The sequence below is a fragment of the Coturnix japonica genome, chromosome 34, assembly GCF_054131305.1.
Source record: "Coturnix japonica strain WE chromosome 34, WE-NBRP24, whole genome shotgun sequence".
NCBI classification, from domain to species: domain Eukaryota; kingdom Metazoa; phylum Chordata; class Aves; order Galliformes; family Phasianidae; genus Coturnix; species Coturnix japonica.
In genome coordinates this window covers 5,438,694-5,461,336 of record NC_140696.1, presented here as the reverse complement: position 1 = coordinate 5,461,336, position 22,643 = coordinate 5,438,694, and the positions used below count along the sequence as shown (strand labels likewise).

Sequence of the window (22,643 nt, the reverse complement as noted above, 5' to 3'; positions counted from 1 at the left end):
GTGTGAGCAAAGCTGAGACTCCTGTGGGTTCTGCAGGAGGCAGAGCTGTGTTTCATAGGGAGCACAAGGAAAAGGTTCCTGGCTTCCCTGTGAGCATCCCTGCATTTTCACTGTATTTGGGGGAATAAAGCACTGTCTGTGTTCCAGTGTATTGAGGGTTAAGGAGGTGCCCATAAGAAATGGGGTAATCCATTGTTTAGACTTGAAAGCTCATTATTGAGCGATGCAGAGGATGCTTGTTCTCTCTGAAGGCTGCTTGGGCTGATTCTTCACTTTTTACATCACATTTAAAAATCTTCTTTAAACTCTTATCGCTTAAGAAAAATCTCCTTAGCAATTATAGTTGTTTAAGGCAAAAAAAAAACCTTAAAATCCCCAAGGTCAAAGCAGTCTCATCTTTATATGGATTGCAATAAATTACTTCCAGCCTGTTCATAGGATAAGGAAGACCTTTTTATGTAGGAAGGATCATTATAGAGTTGCCAGGTCGTTAATTACATTGGGTTCTACTCGCACTGCGAGTCGTCTCCATGAAGCAGCAAAGATGGTGGTGAGAGATAATGCAGTAAAAAGTGCATTAAAACGCTTCAAATGTCCTTTGCTCCTATCTGTACATCAGTCAGAACTACAGCTGATTCCAAAAGGGCACTGCCAATTGGAAGCAATGAACTTTTACAGGTTGGGCTGTGGCCTGTATGGATACTGGGAGTCAGGGCAGGGGCTGGTAGCGCATCCTGTTGATGCTCAGAAGTATTAAAGTTTAATATACTCTGTTCTGGCTGGCTGTCACCTTGGTGCAAATCCAGAGCTGCCCCATTGCAGTCTATGGAGGAGTGCAGGTGCATGAGCAGAATCTGGCCCTGGGTGCCTTATTTACTGCTCAAACCACCTGCTTCAGGAGATAAAGCAGCTGCTATCTCTCTAGCTTTAAATGTGACATTCAGGCGGTGATGTGCTCGGTCCCCCCATCGCTTTAGATGCTCGTTGATTTTTCTTAAATGTCAGAAGAGTTTTTAAACTTGATTTGAATGCAGCAGCACAGCCCTCCCATGGGGTCAGTCTGTCTGTCCTGCTCTAGCGCTGCCTGGTCAATGTGTGCAGGGTGCATCGGTCCTTTCCTTTATTAACAAGGTGGAGTGGTCCCATCCCTTATGGCCCCGGGAGGCTCCAAAATGAGGCAGATCTCAGCACAGTGAAATGTTTTTCCTGCTGTTTTCCTTGGAGCTGGATCCTCAGTGGTTGCTCGTAGACAACAGGGGTCTGTGGAAGGGGTCAGGTGCAGCTCTTACCTCCATGCTTCCCATTCCCTGCTGTTGGCTCTGCCCCTGCTTTGAAGGTGAAGCTGGGAGAAGCTTTATTGATGCTAAAGAGGAGGATGCCACATCCAGGCTCTGCTGTTCTGCAGGTCGAGTGTTGTTTGCAGCATTGAAGTGCATAACCAGAGCTCCCTGCTTTGGAGTGGGGCAGGGTGGCCGTGGGGCAGGCACAAATGCGCCGTGTCTAATCGTGAGCTCAAAGCCTTCACTATCAAACCTTCAGCTCTTCACAGCCTAATTACAACTTGCCTGGTGCATTGGTTACGATGAGCAATGAAGATATAATCACTGCTGTTATTTGTCCTTCCCGGCTCCAGCTGTTAAAACAATTCCTCCTTCATAGCCCAGCCAATTTCATGGCTCTGATGCGTCCCCGCTGCTGCCAGCCCGTTCCTGCATCCCGTGTGCTGGGCGCGATGCTCCACAATCTCCATGAAAGCAGCCTATTTCCTGCATGAAGCCTGTGAAATTGGGAAGATAATATTTTCAGAGCTGCTGGTACCCTGATTGCGTGTTTGTTTGAAATGACAGTTTATGTTGTCTCTCTCTTTCATTAGGGAGGTTCAGCGATCGCGATGTTATTAACTAACAACAGCACTCACTGCATATAAACATGATTCCGCAGAGACACTCCAAGGAGCACTTGAAGGCAGAAGGGAGGGAGGTTGAGAAGGGAGAGAGATGCTCTGTTTCTTGCCTTCTTTCCCCCCCCCCCCCCTCCTTGCAATGCAGGGGAGGGAATTGGAGCTAGATTAAAGCTCAGAAGAGTTCTGTTTGTACCGAAATCCCCTGAAGGTGGAGGGATGAGGATCTGCCTGTTCCCTTTCCAACCAAACCCCATCCTGCAGAGGGATGCGATGTGCTTTGCCCAGTGTCTGCAGCATCTCCCAAAGCCATCCTGCCACACTGCTTGCATGCTGAGGTTTGTGCAGCTGTCATTGATGTAGGCTGCTGGCCTTAAAGCATCACCGAATGTGGGAGCTGTTGCTGCTGTGAGCTGGGCTGCAGGAGCAGCATCATCCCCAGGCAGCTGGGGAGTGATGGATGCTGAGTGCAAGGTGTGGGTTTAGGTTGAAGGTGGTCGTGGTGGTGTGGCTGGGTGGGCAGACAAACCCTTGTGTGAAACTGGTGGTAGAACTCAGCCTAGGAAATAGAGGAGATGCTGGCATCATCAGAGCTGGGCCTTGATGGGAGGGTTTTGCCCTTGCCTCCTGTCTGTGGTGGAAGAACAAGAGGAATGGTTTTGGTGTGAGTATCAGCACTTGCCCTGCGTGGTGGCTGTGCTGCTGATTTCCCATGCTGCTGGTGCTGCCTCTTATTAAATGTAAATGGCTGTGAAATGGGCTGCGGGGGAGTTCTCTGTCCCGAGGTGTGGAGCTTGTTTTAAACGGAGCCGGTGAAGTTGCTTGTAGCCATGGCTGCCCATTAGAAGATCCTGTTTCCAGTGAGTTAACTCTGCCAGGCGATAATTGTTCAGGCTAAAAATGTCCGTGCTGTAAGTCTGCCTTGGGCTATTGGAAACTGGGGAAAGGGAGTCTTTTTTTTAAAATAAAAATCTATTTTTTAAAGAGGAAACCAAGTGAGGTGGCAGCGGAGCTGAAGAGATCCCATCTCTCCATGAGATGGAGGCAGAGGCTTGGAGTTGGGCAGGGGGATGCGGGTATAGATGTAGCGGTGGGCATGGGAAGGGAGAGGAAATGTGTGTGTGTGAGAGAGGGATCTGTCCATTTTCATTACCACCGACTCATAAACAGGAGGCTCTGCTGCGGCTCTAATAGCTGCTGCCTTGTTCATCCCCACATGGGCTGCTTGGTTAATGTGGCTCTCCTGGCTAGATAGCAAAAACGCTCACGACAGGTTGTTAAAGGAGCTTGATTAAAGGTATAGCAATTTAGGAAATAGCAGAAGGCTTCTCATTCAGCCTTAATTTGGCCATTTGCATGGATTTGTTCACTGTGATTGTTTTGAATGATATAATTGGGTGTTATTTTCTCGATGGGAGTGCTTTATCTATTCCAAAGAAGTGCTAGCTGCAACGCAAACATCTCTCCCGGGTTCTGCTTTGTCTCCGTCCTGTCTTCAAGAATAACCATCAACAACAAAAAGACAGCACAGGCTGCTGGGGTCCTTAAGCCCCTGCATTCTGCAGCCCATGTCCTGGGGACTTGCAGAGCCAGGCGTGAGCTCAGCTCCTGCTCTCCTCCACCATTTTGATCTCTTTTTTGACCTTGCCCATGCTTTCCCCTTTCCCAACCCCTTGCTGCAACAAGTTTGACAAGGTAATTAAATGCGTGCGTGTGCAGAAAAAGCACTTCTTTAGGTTTTGCATTGGAGTCTGGAAAAAAAAAAAAGCCAAATTCACCCAAAAAACCCAGAGTCTGAACTTGAGACCTGCCAGCATCCCCACCATCAGTGCTGGTGGAGGATGTGGGGCTGCACCCCTCTCTGTGCCCCATAGGGCTGCTGGGTGCAGTGGTACCCGGAGAAGGGAGGGAGGCTGTGCTGATGCCTCCCTGTGTGTGCAGCTGATTAGAAAGCAGAAGAATGGAAAGAGAAAATGAAAATGGGAAGGAGCTTGACAGCCCATGGAGAGGTATTTCAGAGGTATTTCAGCTGCAACACAAAACATTTGGTGGTAATTATAGAATAACCTTCATTTAAATGCAAATAAGCTTGTAATTAAGATAAGGGCTCTGTCATTTGCCAGCATTCCTTCCTCCTTCCCTCCCTTGCCAGCCATGGGTTGTGAGATGTTCCCCATCTTGCCAGAGCTGCTGTTTGCAGTAGGGGCTCTTATGGCAGGGACAGGGTGCTGTGCTTGGGTGCTGCTGAGATACAGATCCCACCCCCAGGTGTGTGATGCTCAGAAGGGACTGTGCTAGCAAAGCTCCTCTGTTGTGCTCCATGAGCTTGGAATCAAGTTCTAGAAATGGCCAATATCTGCTTCTCACTGCCAGTGTGAGAGCAAGCAGCATTGCATGGGGAGCTTCCAGCACTGCTTGTGCATGGGGCTTTATGAGCCTGACTTTTGCTGGGGGAAGAGGATGCTACTTCTGGCCTTATCCAGGATGTAAAGATGAGCTGGTGGGTTGGGCTGAGTTGAGCTGCACACCTACTCTTGGACACAGGGTAATAATGTCATGATAACGTTTTGACACTCCCTGCTTTAAGTACCTGCTTTCCCCAGCACTGAAAGCCTGCAGGTAACACCTTGTAATGTGGGAGAGATCCATGTGTGGGGCTCCTGCATCCCTGCAGGGATGGGCACTGGAGCACAGCACGGCTCCGGGAACAACCGCTGCTGGAAAGGTTAGCCAGCAACCTTTGCTTAAACTGTCTCAATCTGTATGAAATGTTATCTCTCCGCCTGACTAAAGATATGTGAGCCGAGGGAGCGGAGATGCTCCCAGATTGTATTTATCTAGCCCTTTGAAAGGGCGGCTGAGAAATTAACTCGGCAGCTTAGGAGAACTTTAATGTTTTGATAAGTGGTTGGTGTTACTGCTCCGCTTGACAACTGCTGTGGAGCATCCCCATCCCAGGCTGGTAGATGCCAGTGCCAGCAGAGCTGGAGGTGCAAACCAGCATGGAGGCTGTCTTGGGATGGTGGGATTTGGGGAGCAGAGAGGAGGCTGCAGCAGTGAGAGTTTCAGTGGGGCTGGGGGAAAGGATTTGAAGGCAGCCTGGTTATATTAGGTCCTTTCCTTCTCCAGTAAAGCATCCAAAGGAGGAGCAGACCTGGTCATCCCTTGGATAAGACACAGAAGAGGCTGAGCTGCTTCCCATTGCTGGCAGAGAGCTTTGTTTTCTGCTAAATGAAAGAACTCAAAGAGGCTGGATTTTCTTTGCTGTTGAGGAGCAGGGGAGGAATGTGTGCTGCCCTGGGTGGTTTTGCACTCCCAGTTGAGCTCCAACCAAAGGGAGAAGAGTGTAGGTGAGTGCCTCGGTGCAATTAAACAGCAAGACATATCAGCAGGACCTGTGCTGCTCAGAAAGCTGCCTAGAGGAGAGAATAACCTACTGGTGGGAATGTTCCTGAATATACAAAGCATTTGTCAATATAGCTCAGTTTTTAATACTTGATTCTGAGCTATGAATAATTGACCTCAACATGCAGGGTGACCTCTGAAGTGATGCTGAGTGCACTGAGGGGAGCAGAGAGAATGTGGATTTGGGATGAAAGCTTTATGGGGTGAATAGGACAAAAGCCCCGGGGCAGACTGTGGGGGAGGAGAGCTCTGAGCTCTCTCAGCACTGCCCACGAGATGGCAGCCAGTGCCCGTGCAGCACCCAGCTCTGCACCTTGGTACTTTGGTCATAGGATCATTGGATTGGATGAGATGTCTCGGATCACATCCTGACTCTCCACTGTCAGCTTCTTGGCTGTAGGATAGAGCTCAGGCTGCTTCCTGTGTGTGGGCAGGTAACACCTGGTTAGGAGCCCTTATGTTGGTGATGGATGCTCCCTGGGGAGGCATTGCAGCAGTGCTGGGGGGTTTTCTTTGTCAGCTGTCCATCTGCACCCCTGTGCTGAGCACACAGCTCTGTGTTGGGCTCTCGTACCCCACTGTAACCAGCAAAGGAGCTGCAGCACAGCAGAGGGCAGCAAGCCCCAGCTCAGCCCTCTGCCTCCCCCTGTGCAGTGCCCCTATTGCTGCAATAGTTCATGCGCTACAAACAGTCCCAATTACGGTATTGATCTTCTGCGTGCTGGGAGCTGATGGTAGGTCCCTCCCCAGATGGCTTGGCAAACACAGCTCTCCATCAGCTGGCACTTCATGAATGTCACACAGCAACTTCCTTTTCATCTCCCCGTGGTCATTGTGGGCAGCTCTCAGTAAGGAGGTGAACCAGTTGTGAATAAATGGGGTCTCCTCTTCCCCTGCCTCTGTGCTGTATGTGGTTCTAAAATGGGGTTTGTTTGGGAGAATAGTGCAGCTATGAAGGGGATGCCAACTTGCAAGCAGCAGATGGGGAATGATGTCCCATTGATGCTATGGGTTGGTGACTTGTCAGTGGTGCTTTGCGGGTTCCATCAGTGTGCTATTTTGTGTTGCTAGAAACAATTCAGTTTGGTGTGTGCCAGCCTTCGTTGCTCTCCTTGTTAGGCTGAAACACTCTGCAGCTTGCAGAGCCCTGCTTATTATGGGTCATGTCCTGGAGTGTGGAGCTGAGCATCCTCCCTGCAGGATCTTATGTGCAGCATTGACATAGTCAAGCATGTGGCATAAGGGTGAATAAGACCTGCACTTTTATGGTTGTTTTTTGCTGGCTTCTGTGTATGATTTAAGTACCTTTAGAGCACAGAAATACCCTCTGGGGGATGGTGTGATTGGTTTTCTCCCTTGCCCAATCTGGTTGTTCCATGTTGGTGATGAAATAAGTTGCTTTTGTCGTTTTCTTGCATGGAGAGTTTACTTGCAGAACTAGCCCTGCAGGAATGCTGCCTCCCTGCTCTGTCCCCTTGGAGGAGCACTGTGCAGAATGAACAGAGGCTTCAGTGGTAGCATCCAAGCTCCAGCGAAGCCCATTGCATTGACTGTGGATCATAGCTGACAAAAGCCACATCCATTGAAAAATGGAGTACAGAGCCTTGTTTTCACTGCCTCCAATTAGCAATATTGTGAGAGGGCCTGGAGGTATCCTGCTGTCCTCGAGGCGGGATGTGAGAGGAATGCAGAGCAGGGCTGTGCTGCCCCGTGCCTGCTGGCGGGGAGCGATCTCCTGCAATTCAATTCCACCTCGTGTCCCTGGGCTGTTAATTTCCATTATCTGAATGTCTGTGCACAAGGTGATGAGGACAAACAGGGACTGGGACAGCAGGGCCCTTCCTTGTGCCTTGCAGGGATGCTCTGCAGCCGCCACACTAAGTGGTCCCCGTGCTCGAGCATGGCAGCCTCATGTGGAAGGGCTTTGGTTGACCTCAGTCTGACTCCTGCTATGCGTCTGGCTTCAGTTACTGCTAATTGACTGGCCTAGGAGGTGTGAAATAAAGTACTGGTATCTGTGTCTGCTTGGGGGTGAGGTTCTTGTTCCTTATTGGCAGGAGGGTGCTGCTGGTGCTGCTCAAGGTGCTTCATTTCCTACTGATGACGATGTGCAGAACGCTGCTCTGACTTTGCAGACTCCTTGGGTAGCATCAGTAAGAGCAAGCCAATGGGGCTGCTGTTTTGGAGGGGGGCCTAGCAGCAAGGTGAGCATGCAAGCAGGATGTAAAGCCCTGCTTGTATCTTGTATTCCTCCAGCGTTGCAATTTGCAGCCAAAATCATGAGGGCTGGATGCTGAGAGAAATCCATAGTTGCCATAACGACCAACAAACTGTAATTAGTCAGAGTTGAGAAGAGGGGTCCGAAGAACAAATGGAACAAGGAGCTGCTCTTGGAGGGGTGCTGATAGAGATCAGAGAGCCTGGTCACAAGCGTGTTGCAGAAGAACTAATCTCTCTTGGCGCAGCTCAGTCGTTAGGCTCCCGGTGGTGCTGTTTGAAGCCACACAAACTCAGATTTTCTGATGTTTTCCCTTGCGGAGGATGCAGGAATTAGAAACGCCCCATGTGCTGGGGCTGCTGCCTGCAGGTGCAATGGGGTTGTGCTGGTGGGGATCTGGAGGTGTTTGGTGCACAGAGCTGTGGGTGGGACAAAACTGAGCTTCATTAGGCTTCCCCTGAGCCAAAAAGCAGCAGTGACTGCTCTGCTCCAGGCACTAGAAACCATCCTGTGCTGATGTGAGTTAGGTCAGCAGCACAGCCCTTGCAATGGCAATGGGGCAGGAATCCTGGCTGTGTTTTTGTCTCAGCCCCTTATTGCAGCGTGGCCTGGCACGAGCAGCTCTGCTTCTTGGTGCCCTGGTTCTGCTAAAGGGACTCTGGTAATAAAACCCCACATAGCATGGGGAAAGCTAATTAGTTCCATTAGAACCTGGGGCAGCACTGCCTGAGCTCTGCCCTCATACCCATCTCTATGAGGTGGTGCTCTGCTGCTTTAGGGGGCAAGAGGCAGGCAGGATCCACGTGGGGAGAAGTCATGCTAGCATGAAAAACTACCCCTGAAACACCTCGCAGACAATATAGAACAAAAACCATATATTATAATATGTCTGGAATACAATAGAAGCAAAATCTCCTGGCAGCAAACATTCATGCACTTGACTGCCAAGAAAAAAAAGGACCGTACAGAAGATGAGACATGAAAGGGATCCCTGCACAAAGACTAAAAGTCAGAACACAATAGTATATATTTCAGGCGTATGAAAAGGAAGTGCGACAGTAATACTAAGGAGACAAGATACTCCAACAGAACTGGAGCTGAGGAGAGAGGAAACTCAATCAGCAGTGACACAGGCAGCACGGAGGAGGCAGTGCTTTGAATGGATCGCAGTCCTTTTTATTATTTTTTTTCTTAAATCCTGCTTATTTATTTGATTTCTCGGGGAATTAATCTTTCTCAATTTTTCTCGGCTTGTACAAGAACAAGGGAGCGCATGAATAATACATTGCTGAGACCAAAAAGATACAAGGGGCTGTGTGCATGGGAACGTCGATACGGATGCTGTGCTGGATGAGGATGGGGCTGCAGGAGAGCTGAGGGCTTTGTTGGTTATCTGGCACTGAGTTGCACGGCTCCTTGCCTGGCTCAGGAGCAGCTCTCTGTATGCTTAACAAATGAGATAATTCCTAATTTGTTTCCTGGTCCCATTCGTGTGCTTGGAGCTGTGCTCCGAGGGGAAGGGCTGGCAGTGCTGGGGCTGTGCTGGCCAAGGGAGCTGGGCTGGAGGGGTGCAAGACCTGTTGGTTTTCTGTGTGTCTATGTTAACTTTCCTGCATCAGATATTCAGATGCAGCTGATGGGCTGAAGCCTGGACTTTTTTTTTTCTTCTGTTCTTGCAAAAAAGCCAGGCCTTTCCAACTGTTTGATAGCTCTATTCAAGAGGCTAAGTTCCTTTTTAATAGGTTATTCTCTCTCTGCAAGATCAGAGAGCTTGCCTTTCCCCACCCACCCCTGGCAAAGCCCTGCTGTCTGCAGTTCAAGCGCATCCATTAGCTTTAATGATGTCCTGTAACAAGAAGCCTCCTGCCATCACCCTGCTCAGATGCAGAGCCTCAAATGATGGCTTTAGAAAATGGGGATTGCGCTGCAGGAGCACCTCGAGAAGAAACAAAGTGCTGTGCTGGGTGTTTGCATGCGATGGCAGCACCAGTCCTGCATCTGGGGGGCTGCAGACCTGATGCTGGACCTGTGTTGGTTTGATTTTCCTGGTAGAGCATCATTCGGGAACGCAGAATAGAGCTGGGAAGGCATCAGGGCACTTCCCATGTGGGACCATCACAGAGCTTGAGAGGACAGGGCCTTCTTGGTCTGCCCACCTTTACCTGTCTTAATGCTTTTTATGGGGCTGCTGTAGGAAGATGACACTTATCAGCCAATGTTGTTCTTATTTTTCCCCCTCCATTAATGTCGATGCACCAAAAGCTTAATCAATCTTCTGTGACAAATTGACCCCACTCTCAGGGGAGCACAAAGCTGTAGAACAAATCAGCCTTGCAGATTGGAGGCAGAGCTTGCAGATGTGGCAGCCAGGTACCAGCCCATGCTATGCTCTGCAGCATCCATCTGCACAGAGCACCAGATCCGAATGCAGGATGCTCCATCCCATCCTGCTGTGCTCCTCAGGGCTCACTGCCCTGCTGGCTGCTTTGGCACCAGCTGCTGTGGGTTAGTAATGACTTTCCTTCTCCCTCCAGGGCTGGATGTGAATGGCTGGGCTGGAGGTGAAAGGCCCCGGTTCCCATTACTGATCCAATTTCCTGGACTTTTACCGGGTAGATGGGAATTGCCAGAGCGGAACAGCCTGATGGGCCATTGAGCCTGGTGTCTCCTCTCTGACAGCAGCTACTGTTTGGCGTGTAATTAAAAGCCTTTGTGTTATTTGACTTGTAATGTAATATCGCCCTGCTGTGTCCATATCTCATTCAGGGAAAGAAAAGGCCCTGACATTTGCCAAGATGAAAACAAGTCCCCTTGCATGCTGTGGCCATGGGGTTGGCTCTGTGCCTATGCCATGCATTGCTCCTTGCACATGGGCAATGCCTACACCCTGAACGTGCATTTTGCCTATGGGTGGAAGGTCTGCAGAGAGCTGAGCTTGCAGGGAACAGCCGTGTGGGAGAGCTCTGTGATTTATTAGGTTCTGCTGCAAACACTGAGATTAAGGCAAGTGCCTTAAATGGTCCTTAAAAGCTGCCTTTGGTTGAAGAGATGAGCCCGTATGATATTCCCTTCCTGCTGCTGTGTGGGCTCGCTCCGGCCCCTCTGTGCTGACACTGCTGCCTGACTTTGTGCTGCAGCAGATAAGCAGCGTACGGCCCCATCCGTCAGCTCTGCTGGGAGGATGCAGCACGGTGAGCTGTGGGCTCTGCTGCCAGGTACGTGCCTGCTTCTGGGCTGTGAGCATGCAGAGATAACCGCCCCATAGATTGCAATCTGCTGTCCTTGTTTGCTGTGTGCTGGCCCCAGTCGGAGCTGTGCTGTGAGCAGTGTGCTGCTGCTCCTCCATATGGACCTGCTCTGTGCCTGCCCTTTGATTTGCTGCCTGTTGGCCACCCAGACCCTGGGGGGGGGATTGCAGGGTTGAGGTTCAGCAGTGCATGGAGTTAAGGGGATGCTGCCAAATCCCTGTGCTCCCTCCAGAGTCCCCCCTCCATAGGGGGGCTGTATTTAAGGCTGATTAATTTGCCCACCTGCCTGCTGTTCCCTCTAATTGACTGAACCTACAAGCAAACAAACCTGTGCTGATCAATAGAGAAATAATTTCGCAAATTGTGGGCATAAATCATTCCTGATCGGCGTGTGCTCGCGTTCGTTAATGAATAAAGCAAACCAAATCAATTTTCTTTATTAAAATGCAATTGTTCCATCTATTATTACTTTAGTTGGTGAGGAAGAGGATGGCAGCTGCTCTGTAACCCCGTGGGCTGCATGGACACACATAGGGGCTGCTTTGTGCCCTGATTTACACCCTTACAGCCTCGTGCTGTGTGTGATAACTGCCTTAGAGCTGCGTGGATGCCTGGGGAGCCCCATCTTTTCTATGCTTATAGTTTTTGAATAGTACAAATAACAGTGCAGCCATAAAAGCAGGGATAAATAACCTCGTGCTTGGCCAGATGGGACTGTGCGAAATGCAATGCCCGGAGAAGGTCAAGTTTTTAAATCTAAGCTGGAGCTAAGTAAAATATTGGCTAACTAACTGGATTCCAAAGCTCATAAAATGTTGATAGTGCTGAACGTCAGCTTGAATCTATCTCCTCATCTTTTAGACAGGGAGCCGGTGCTTGCCTTCCTCTTCCCTCCCTGGGGAGATGCAGGAGCAGCAGAAGGGAGCCTGTCAAGTGCCTTGTTTTCCTCTGTGTTGGCAGGGCAGAGCCGGAAAGGTCGTGGGGGTTAAGAGCAGCAGCGAGAGCTGAGCTCCGAGCAGTGCTTCCAGGCACCGTGCTTTGATTTCTTAAGCTGAGCTGTGGGCTGGGAGCGCTGCAAAGAGGGACTGTGTGCTTTGAGTAGTGTGGCCAGGCCTGTGTCCTCTGTAGGAGAAGGAAACCTGTCTGTGGCTGCAGGAGGGACCCTTGCAATTAATGTGCTGCACTCCTAAGAGGTCACCAAGGGCTTGTTTGCTGTGAGGATGGACGCTGTTCCAGGCAGGGATGCCTTCTGCTCCAACAGCAGAATAAATCTCAGTGTTCATGTTGGTGAACCCCATGTGAAATGCTCCTTCAGGTTGGGTGAGATCAGCATCCATGGGGGTGTTCCAGAGCTGTGGGGATGTGGCACTGCAGGACATGCTGGGGTCGGACCTGGGGATCTCAATGTTCTTTTCCAACCTGAATGGTTCTATGATCATGTGCAACACTTTGCAAGTGCTTTTGAAGTTGTGATTGGGTTCTTTGCTTGGCTTCTGTCTCCTCTTTGTTCCCTTCAGTGCTTTGGCAGGATCAAGGTCTGCTGACCTCATGCTCCCCAGTTGAATTGCGTTCTCCCTCGCTGGCTCCACTTCAATGCAGTGCGTCCCATTGGTATGCTCAGTGTGCTGCTCGCTCTTGTACATACTGCATTTTTATTCAAATAATGGTATTGATCGTCGAAATGTAATGGAGAAAGTAAATGAAAACAAATAAACACAGAAGATTTGCACTTAAATTTTCTCAAGGTTTGGTTCTGAAAGTCATGGAACTGTTTGCCCTGTGCAGGACCAGGGGGTGGAGCTGCTCCCTGCTGTGTTGGCATTTGTAGGTGCATGTGGCAACTAAAGGGATCAATAAGCTGATGGCTGGGGCAGGGATCCTGCTTGCAAATCCCAGCCACAGCTGTCTGTGCAGTTACAAAGATCCGTGATAGCACTGAAAGATTTAGTCTTGTGATTTGGGTTGTGGTCTGTCCTCCATCACTTACAGCCTGGTGAAAGTTCTGCTTGTGTGTTGGGTGCCAGCGATGCATTGGATGCATCGCAACCACCACGCAGCACTGCAGAGCTGCAGCTTGCCCTCTTGCCCATCTCGGCATCTCACTGTTTCCTGCTCCTCTCAGTGTTTAGCAGTAGGATGGGACTCAGACTGCATTGGAAATATTTCCAGGTCTTGTGGTTGATATGAAGCCCATTGTCTGAAGTGCTTTGAAAGGTTGTAATTGATTGGTTTTCCCAAAGAGCAGAACTTCTTTTCTTGTTTCCATCAAACTAAATGCTTTTAGATTAAAGAGCAACCGAAGTGAGATCTCTGCCTGAGAGCCCCTGCTGGGTTTAGGGTCACCCCTTTTGGAGCTGGATGGGGTGACTCAGCAAGTGAGGAGCAAGCCCCCCTTTCCCTATGGCTGCTGGGGGGGCTGTTCAGCCCCAAACTGATGGTAGCCCAGGTGGGTGTTTTGGCTGGGTCCTGTGGGGTTCACAGAGCAGCGATTGATGGAGTGCAGCGGGGAGCAGCCAGTTCCAGCTGACAAGATAATGAACTGCCAAACACAGCACGCGAGAAAGGGAAATCCATGATAAATCCACCTCTCATGTGCTGTGGAGGAGACAGATAAACTCCCTCTCCCCTCCTGACAGCGGGATTTTTCTCTCCCAAGCCCATGGCAAGGATGCTGCTGTCCTTCGGCACTGCTGGCTGGAGGTGATTCATTTGGGGGGTGTCAGGGTTGTGCTTTCCTCCTCTGGGGAGGTGGGCTCAGCATCTCTGCCCACTCACTGCTCCCCTGCCTTTGCCTGGTGCTTTGGAAGGGGTCGGTCCCTTATCTGCAGTGTGTGTGCTCTCCCAGCTCCTTCTCCGTGTCTGATTAATAAATCATGAAGTTTGCCCAAGACTTCCCTCCGTCCCCACCCAAATACAAACATTCCCCGTCACTGCCACCTTGCAACCAGCAAAGCTGCTCCTTCTGACAATCAATTACCCTCCGGAGATGAAATTATTGTTTAATGGCTTTTGGAACAGGCTCCTGCTCTGACATTCATCACAATCAATAATGCATCAGCGGGGACAAAAGAAATTACCTGCCTCCTGCTAAGTGAAAGGGTCCATTTGTATTCTGTGCAGCCCCTTGGTGCCCACTGGGCTGCAGGTGGATGGGGTAAAGTTGGTGAAGTTGGCTCCAACTTGGTGCTCCTGTTTGCCAGATTGGGTGTGTGAGGCAGTAGGGAGGAGATATGGGGATGTAAGGGGCAGTAGGGAGGAGATATTGGGGTCTAAGGGGGGAGCAATGTCTGCTGCATGGAGATGTGTTTCCAGATGATGCTCAGCCTGGTGCAGGTTGTTCTACAGCATCCTTTGCTTCTTGCTACATCTTGGTCCTTATCTCAAACAAGGCAGGAAGCAGCTTTGCTCCTCATTCAAAAGCAAAGAGGGCACAGTGTCCTCAGTGAGCGAGCTCTGATCTATCTAGTGCATCTCCTGAGATGGGGTATGATAGCAGCGTGTCCCTGCAAGGGGATCAGTGTGATCGATGTGTCTGCGGTGTGATCAGTGTGCTGCTCAGTGTCTGCTGCTGGGTTGGCTGAGGTCCTGTGCCAAGGTGTGCCAGTCCCCAGCATAAGTTATGGTGGTGCTGGGGAGCAGGTCGGCCAGTTCTTCCTGTTGCATCAGGCTGGCAGCAGCAGTTTTGCTTTTTTTTGGTGGCTGGATCTCTGTACAAAAAGCCTGAAGTGTAAGGAAATGGGTTGCTTTGCTGCTGTCCTAAATGGACTCCTGGCCCAGGTCTCTGACAGCATCAGCCTCCCCATGTATGCCATTAGGGCTGGCTCCCACCCTGTGCCCTGCAGCATCTCCTAGTGATTAGGAAGCGTTATTACTTAAGTGGCCACCCTAATTAGTGATGAAGTGGCAGGGTTCATCAGCTCAGCACCTGCATTAAAACCACTTGATTGCAATTGTTTGTTTTTACCATCTCAGCTGCTGCTTTGCCATATCCTAAATACAACAGCAGGAGCTCAGCATGAGGCGTGTGTGCCAGGTCCTCATTTTGCCATGCTGTGTGTGGGGTGAGTTTAGTGAACCTAAAGAGAAGCATTTGTATTATTTTTCTCCTCCAAATCAGCTCCTTGCTGCAGAGTGGTTCAGCTCTCAAGGTGTTGGTTAAGGAGCACAGTGCTTGCTAGGGACAGGCTTTGCTTTGCAGGCAGTAAAGATGCCGTGCAGGGAAGGAACGCTGAGCCTGGAGCAGGGGATGGAAACAGCATTCACACCAACACAGTGTTTAGCTGTAATCTAACATGACTTTCCCCTCTGTTGGCGAAGGGGAGCACATGATGTTAACATTCATTATCATGTCATATTCGATGGACTGCCACAACGCATTACGCTCTCTCCCATAACACGTGGGGTCCTGACAAAACCCATTCTCTCCTCGTGCTGAAGGCTGCTCTGGGGGGTGTGCAGAAATCCCACTGCCTGCAGGCAGGGAGGGGATGCAGTTACATGATTCCTGGGCTCAGCAATCAGAGTTCAGAGCATCATTATGGCTGTAGACCTCTCAGCTCCCCATCCCACTGTGCAGCCCTCTGAATTCAGCCCCATCACTGGGCTGCCGTGTCTGTGACTTCACAAACTTTGCCCAAACTCCCTATTGATCAAGGTAGTGATTGAGCTGTTGAATCACCACTGCTGTATCTGTAGTGTTGAACTGTCATTTTTTCCGCTCCCCCCCCAGATATAAAAGGATTTTTAACTGTCAGGTGTACGCAGCATATTTGCTCCTAATAATCAATATTGATTTTCCCATGATACCGGCTGTCTGGATGCCATGCCTTATTTGTTGTAAGATTACAATCTCAATAAGCTTGTAAAATAAATCAGATTTTTCTCATGTGCGCGCGTACGCAGAAATATCTTGTTAAGATAATTATCTTGCTCTGTTGGTGGGGAAGAAAAAAGAAACCGAGCTGTGCCCTGCAGCTCGAAAACCAGGGCTGTGCTGGGTGCCTTCCTTGTGCTTTAAGGTTGTGAATGTGGGTGCTGCTGTCTGTAGATAGGGGGCAGGGTGCAAGTCCAGGCTGCAGAATGATCCTCTCTGACACTGAAGCCCATTGGAAGTTTGCATTTTGAAATCTATTTTTCCTTATTCGTATCTTTTAGTGGGCAACGATGTGCTGTTAGGAACTGGGTCTGCTGGTTGCCTTTAATGCTGCAGTGCCTTGGGGCCAGCCTGCAAGCGAGCTGTTCTGCTAAGCAACAAGTACAAGGCATTTACACCCTCCTAAACATGTGCCTTGTATGTTCTGTATGGCTTTACCTGCATCAGCAACAAATGCTGTGTTATGTCTTCAGCGCGCATGGCCATGGCGTGCTGTAGGGTTTGACTGAAGACAAACCCCATTGCCTGAGGACAGCTGTATGGAGAGCACTAAAACAGGAGCTGATTGAATACAGCTAAAACGTGTCGAAGGAAATAGAAACGCTTTGCCCAAACTGTTTGGAGAAAAAGTCAATTTTCCCATTTTTGACAGAGGCGGCCAGATAAGATGCTTCAAATCAGCTTATTGAATTCTAAAAACGCCGACGTTTCCAGGCGCAGCGCTTTGCTTTGAAGTGAAACGCTGAGAGTTTTCATTCTGACATTTCCCAGTTGATGTTTGTGGTTACTTTCCATGTTCCTAGTTATGAGTGAGACGGGGGGGAGGAGGATGCATGGCATTAAAATGACCATTGCTGGTCTGGGAGTTGCTTTCTGACCTTTGGGATTCAATGAGTGGGAATAGTGGTGTTGGGTTGATGGTTGGACATGGAAGAGACCTCCAAGGTCATCAACTGTAATGATTCCATGAGTGGGTGCAGTGGGGATGGGTTGGGCTGGCCTTAGAGATCTCCAGCCTTAATGATGATGTGGTTTGTGCTTGGTCTCTCCCTGGAGCTTACTGCTTGTTGTGTACTTGGGTCCTGGTAACACTGTGGGACAGGAATGGTGTCACCACCTCCTGCAATGGGAATGTGGGTGGGTGCTGTCTGCAGCAGTGTGGAGAGATGGATGTGCAGAGAGAAGGCTGGAGGGCGACAAAATGCACCAAAATAGTGCTGTTAAAAGAAAGGGGAGGGGGCGATGGGGGGCGAGGGAGTAAATAAAACTAAGGAGAGAAGAAAAATTAGACATCAAAAGAAGTGAAAAGGCAGCGAAAGACAAAGTGAAGTTCTGCTTCTCAAGCGTCTTTTGTGGCTTTCTGCACATCCCATTTGGATTCTCCTTGTTTCAGGGGGGCAGAGAGCTGTGTGTGAGCGGGCTGAGCCGAGCCAGGGATGCTTGGTATGGAAATAACCCCTCCCCAGGGTCCCTGAGCTGCACATGAAAGCCCTGCCCCTGGCTCTGCTGATTATACAGCCTCTAATTGTCTCCCATGCCTGCTCACAACGTAAATACTGGAGAAGAAGGAAACCTGGATGCTGTGAGCTGAGCTGGCCCAGCCAGGCGTGTATATAGTGTTTGGGAAGGGAGAGGGAGGCAGCATGAGGATGGAGCTGAGCTGGGGTGTCTGTGGGAGTGGGAGATGTCTGCTGCCCATAGGCACCACACGTGTTGGGGTTGGTTTGGGGGAAAGCTTCAGCTTATTGAGCACGTGCAGCTAAAGCTTTTAGTTCAATACCTCTTAGTGCTAAGCCTCAGTGTATTAACTCAAGACTTCCCCCGATTGGGGCATAAACATACATGAGCTCTTACTGCAGAAAAAGGCATTTGATGCTTGCCTCAGAGAGAGATTTTCTCCTCTGCTGCTTAATGCCAGAGGGCTGGAGCTGCCCATTGGCTCTATGGGGTCGTCTTTGGGCATAGAGGGGCTGGAACAGTGTGGGGTGAGCAGCACTGGGGTGTCCATAAACACCTGGGCAGCTGCTCAGCTCTGCATCACAAACAGTTCACACAAGCATTGCTCTCATCTTGTGTGCATTTGCAAAGGAGCAATTTATCAGAGCGATTTTTATCCTCGTTAAGGCAAATTAAGCCCACAAAGCTGGCAATGGAGGGGAGAAGAGGAAAAAAAAAAATAAGTTGGTGTTCATGAAATATGTATTAAAAACAGCCATTGTAATAAATATTTGAAACCTGGTTATTAATGTTGAATCCTATCAATGTCAGGAGCGTGTTTCACGTTGTCTGTTCCGCTAATTGGGTGCAGGGGTCAGCAGACCTCGTGTGTCAGGGCTGTGTTGGACCCAGTGCTGCTGCGCTCACAGAGCGTGAGGGCAAACCTGGAAATACAGTGGGAAATTGGAGGGGGGGGATGGAAAAAAAAGGTGGGAGAGCTTGCTTGAGGGTTTGTGCAAGTGTTGTGATGGCAATAGAAGTGCCTGTATGTGGGGCTATGGGTGATGGCTGCTTTGTCCCTGCTGCCCTTACAGACCCTCTTCCACCAACACCACGTGCCATCCCTCCTCTCTGAGCAGTTGTTGTGGGTATGTGGGTTCTTTTTTTTTCTCCATATTTGAAGCAAGCAAATAAATAAATGGTAATTTAGTCGTGGACCCAACCCAGCCGCCCATAAAGGCTGATGTAAACCAGATTTACAGCACCATGCTGAGATGCTTTTATGTGAGACAGAGCTTCAGAGGGGAAGCCATCTATCAGGCGAGGAGCTGGAATGAATGAGATTTAAAAGGCAGCTTCCCTTTGTTCCCTAATAGGTTGGACACTTCGGTGTGGAAGTCAGGGAGGAGGGAAGGGGAAAATCAGGAGGTGTTAGGGATGGCATCCGTAGTGTGACATTGCACACCTATTTAGGTAATAGGCTTTAAGTGTTTGAGAAGGAGAATCCTCTGGTTTCCCATGTTTGTTTTCTCCATCCCTGTAAACTTATTGGTCAGGGATGAGAGCCCCAAGGTGGGGTTACTCTGCTGGGGGGGGCTGGAAGCTGCAGTTTGGGCTCAGGCCGGGGCTGTGATCAGAGGCAGCTCAATGCTGCCTGTTGGTTTCTCCTTACCACCCTTATACACCCAGGTTCCTTCATGGGATGTCCATGGGGTGTCCATGCTGGGCTCAGTGTCTGCAGCATGGCTGCGATTCCCCATTCAGCTCATGGGCAGCTCCGTCTGTCTGCGCCTTCAGTGGAGATGATTTCAGCCATTATTATAACTATCCTGTATCGCATCGTCTAATAAAGACATCAGTTTAAAACCCTTACAAGTGGCAATTACCTAATAAAATGCAGGAAGGATCTTCCAAGTTGGCAGTAAAATTAGCATTACCGGGGTTTAATTAATAGCCCGAGCTTGAACGGCTTTTCTATGCCCGATGTAGGAGGAATAGCTGCATGCTCGTGCATGCAGACGGGCTGAGATGAGGAAAGAGTCAGTATGTCCTGAAAGGGCTCCGTGCCTCTAAGCCAGATGGGTGCAGGAGGTGGGATCCAGCTGTGGTGGGGGTGCTGGGTCATGGGGTATGGAATCCTTTGAGTTGGAAAGGACCTCTAAAGGTCATCTAGTCCAGCTGTCCTGCAATGAACGTGGACTCATGGAATGGCTTAGATTGGAATAGACCTTGAAGTTAATCCAATTCTAATACCTGCAGCTGGGTCAGGGTGCCTGACCTTGAGTTTCTCTGTGGACGTGGCATCCACTTCTTCTGTTTCTATGGGTTGTTTGCTCCTCATGTCATTTCTCTGGGATTTGTTGAATATTGGGCAGCTCTGTGCTGGGTGTGAGCTCCCTCCCTGCTGCACCTGAGCTCAGCCTCACCGTGCAGCAGCACACAGACAGACGCTGTTTGATCCAGTGTAAAATGAGCTGCTACAAAGTCAGCCTGTCACAAAGGAAGGGGGAATGGGGGGGGGGAGAAAAAGCTGAACAAATCTGAAATGGCAGGGTGACTTTATACCTAGCCAGCACTTTGCATCGCGGAACCACGGTGTTTCTGATGTGGTACAAGCAGCCCTAGAGCCAGGCTGACTCGTGCTGTCAAATCCTGGTCCTCCTTGTTCTTTTTCCTCAGCCCCCCCATCCATCCCATCTCCCTCTGTGTGTCCATAGCAAAAGTGGATGCAGTGCTGGTAGATGGAGAGACCCCCCAGCACGATGCTCAGGAGGGTACCTCCATCAGGCACAGAAATTGTGACAAGGTTGCTTTGCTGGGGGTGTGGGGGGAGCGCAGTCTGCATGCAGATGTGCATGGAGGGGGGAAGGCAAAGCACTGTGTTTAGCAAAGCCAATTTCCTCCCGGAACGGGAAGCGATAGTTTGGAGAATGGCATTTCCCAAGCTAACTGTATTGACAATATAATGAAAGTATTTGTATGCACTCGTTCTTGTTGTATATAAACTATAGCAAATGGAAATCTGTGGGATTTTTTTTTCTTGTCTTGCTATTCTCAGGCAATTTGTAGCTGGGAAATGATGGGAATTCACTGCACCAGCAGGAGGCTGCATCTCCTTCCTCTTGTGCTGTGCCCAGCAGTTGGCAGGAAGATGCTTCTGCACCTTTCTGTGGCTGGTTTGTGGCTGTGCATCACTTGCAATGCTAATTCAGCACTGCAAAGGCCAGGTGTGAAGTTTAGGGGTGCTTCTGGGTTAAAGCAAGCAATGTGCTCTGGAATCTGCAGCATTTTGAGTAGCAGGGTCTCCACGTCTCTGCTTTGTGTTGAGTTGGGTTTTATGTGCTCCCTCTCTGTGGGCACCTTGTTGGGCTGTTTCTGCCACTTCTCAGCTCCATCACTCTCTGCCTGTGCCCTGTGTTGTTGCTGCTGTGCTTCCCTGGGGCAGCGCCAGGACCGCCAACTCTGGAGGCAGTTCTGGAGAGCCAGAATCCCGTCATCGAGTGTCACTGATGTGGAAATACGGGATCAAATGAGTAGCAATTCGTGTGTCACCGCATGACAGAACAAAACCCTCTACCGAGGAATTAAAGCCATAAATATCCTACAGGGCCCCTTCCTGCTAACATGCTCCTGACATCTGGAGTGGCAGCCCGCTGGAACCTATCTGCTGTCAGAGAGCGGTTGCAATTAAGTCCTGAATGCAGAGGGGAGAAGGGGGAAAACAATTTTTTAAATGACTTGGCAGGTGATGGAAAACCAAAATACCCCATTCCATTAACGCGAGCAAATTTACCTTAAAAAGACTGGGTTAGAGACTAAGTGAGTTAATTGCCGGAGTCAGTCACTCAGTTCTTGGTCTCTGTGGGGCTGGTGCGGGAGTGATGGAGGGTCCATGGTTGGGTTCCCACCTAGGTCTGTGCTGCTGCAGTATTTAACACTTTGACTGCAGCGCAGTGTAACTCCTAACTCGCCGTTCTCCTCCAGTTTGGCATCAATTTCCCCACTGGCCAACCTGTGGGAGCCCAGCAGTCCCTTACAGATGGCCTCCCCCTGCATTGCTGATGGCTCAGCCAGGCAGAACCGCAGCATCCCTATGCAATAGATGCCAGCAGGGCACGTGGCTTCGTGTCCGTCTGTCCTACCCGTGGGCAGCCGTGGCCTCGCAGAGCCTCATTGGCATTCTGCAGGATGCTCCTCGCAGAGGTGGTGCTGCTCTCACTGCAATTTGCATTTGCGGAGCTTACAGGAGGTGTCGCTGAGCAGATATACTGGCAAGCTGCGTCTCGCGGAGAATTTATTTTGTCGGGGTTTTGCTCCCTCCTTTCCAATCTGGCTGCCTTGATTCCCGTTAAAGCATCGAGCTGCTCTGCTAGATTGTAAGGCACAAAACCCGCAGCAGGCTCTGCTTTAAACATAGAGCCATGGTGAGACCTGCGTGTGTGTCTGCTCCATGTTGGTGTCCCTCACCAATCGTCCCAAATCAGGGAGCAAAGTGCAGCTTTGTTGGTGGAGATGAACCTGGGAGGAATGGAGTTGTGTGGTCACCATCCATGGAGGTGCTGGGGTTGAACCAGGGGGATTTTGGAGGTCTTTTCCAACTGGAATGATTTGATTTTGAGTTTGCTTCATCTCTCACCCTGCTGATGTGCTCTGCAGCCCTGCCCAGGTTGTGCATCCATCTCATTGTGTGTTCTGGAGTAAACCCCACCAAGTCCTGGCTCTGCACAATCTCAGCACCTGAGTGCTGCTTTCAGGCTGTGCTTTGCTCTCCAACTTGGCTTGCAGCAGCGCTGGGCAAATTGCTGGCAGTGAGGACTTTGTTCACCCCGAATGCAGCTTTGTGCTGACCGCAGCGATCTGCTCAGTGTGTGTTGTCAGCCAGGACAAAATAAAAGAAAAAGAAATTAGGGGAAAAAAAAAAAAAAAAGAAAAGCAAATAGTTTCCAAATGGAGCATGTTTTCTATCAAGTCAGCTACATGGAAATGTTATTTATTTATTTTAAGGGATGATGAAAAAGGGGAGGAAAAAACCTCATCCGGAAGCAGTGCATTTAGTCCAGTTCAGTTGTTGTGGTTGTGTTTTCAGGGCTAGAAACACTTATATGTGCTTTTAATTGGCCTGTGAAGTTGGTTGGTTGCTCTTTTGAGTCTGAGCGTGAGACCAAACGCTGCTTGGTGTTATTGGGGGAGAAAGCATGGGAGAAACAGGAATGTCCCTTCCTTGCATGGGCAGTTGGAGTGCCCTGCAGGCTGGTTTTGGTTTGGAGCTGCGTGGACCTTCTGTCTGAGATGGGGAAAACACTGCAACAACAGTTGGTGAGTGAGGAAGGAGAGCGCTGGGGATGGTTTTGTCTTATTTACTGCTGACATCCGGAGGTCAACCCGCTCATCTCCAAGGAGAGCAGAGCCCTGTTAGTCAAACACGGAGATTTCCAGCTCTGTAGCTTTGCTGCATGATTTATAAGCTGTGTGGGGTATAGAAGCTTTCCTCTGAAAATACATGGGGATATTTTGATCCTGTCGTTCCCATGTTGTGTTCCCCTGCTCATTTTAACTTTGGTT

At 49.8% G+C, this 22,643-nt stretch overlaps 1 protein-coding gene across 3 annotated transcripts in view; it reads left to right on the top strand.

The window, feature by feature from the left end:
- Positions 1-22,643, top strand: part of LOC107324282 (protein CEPU-1) — a 267,939-nt gene that overhangs the window by 4,855 nt on the left and 240,441 nt on the right. Inside the window, exon 1 of one of the 3 annotated variants that reach the window (XM_085526058.1) lies at positions 22,334-22,397. The exons of the other annotated variants lie outside the window; for them this stretch is intronic. The gene's annotated coding sequence lies outside the window, so the exon portion shown is untranslated. Of the gene's footprint in view, positions 1-22,333; positions 22,398-22,643 lie in introns of those variants that run through there. 3 annotated transcript variants of the gene reach the window in all.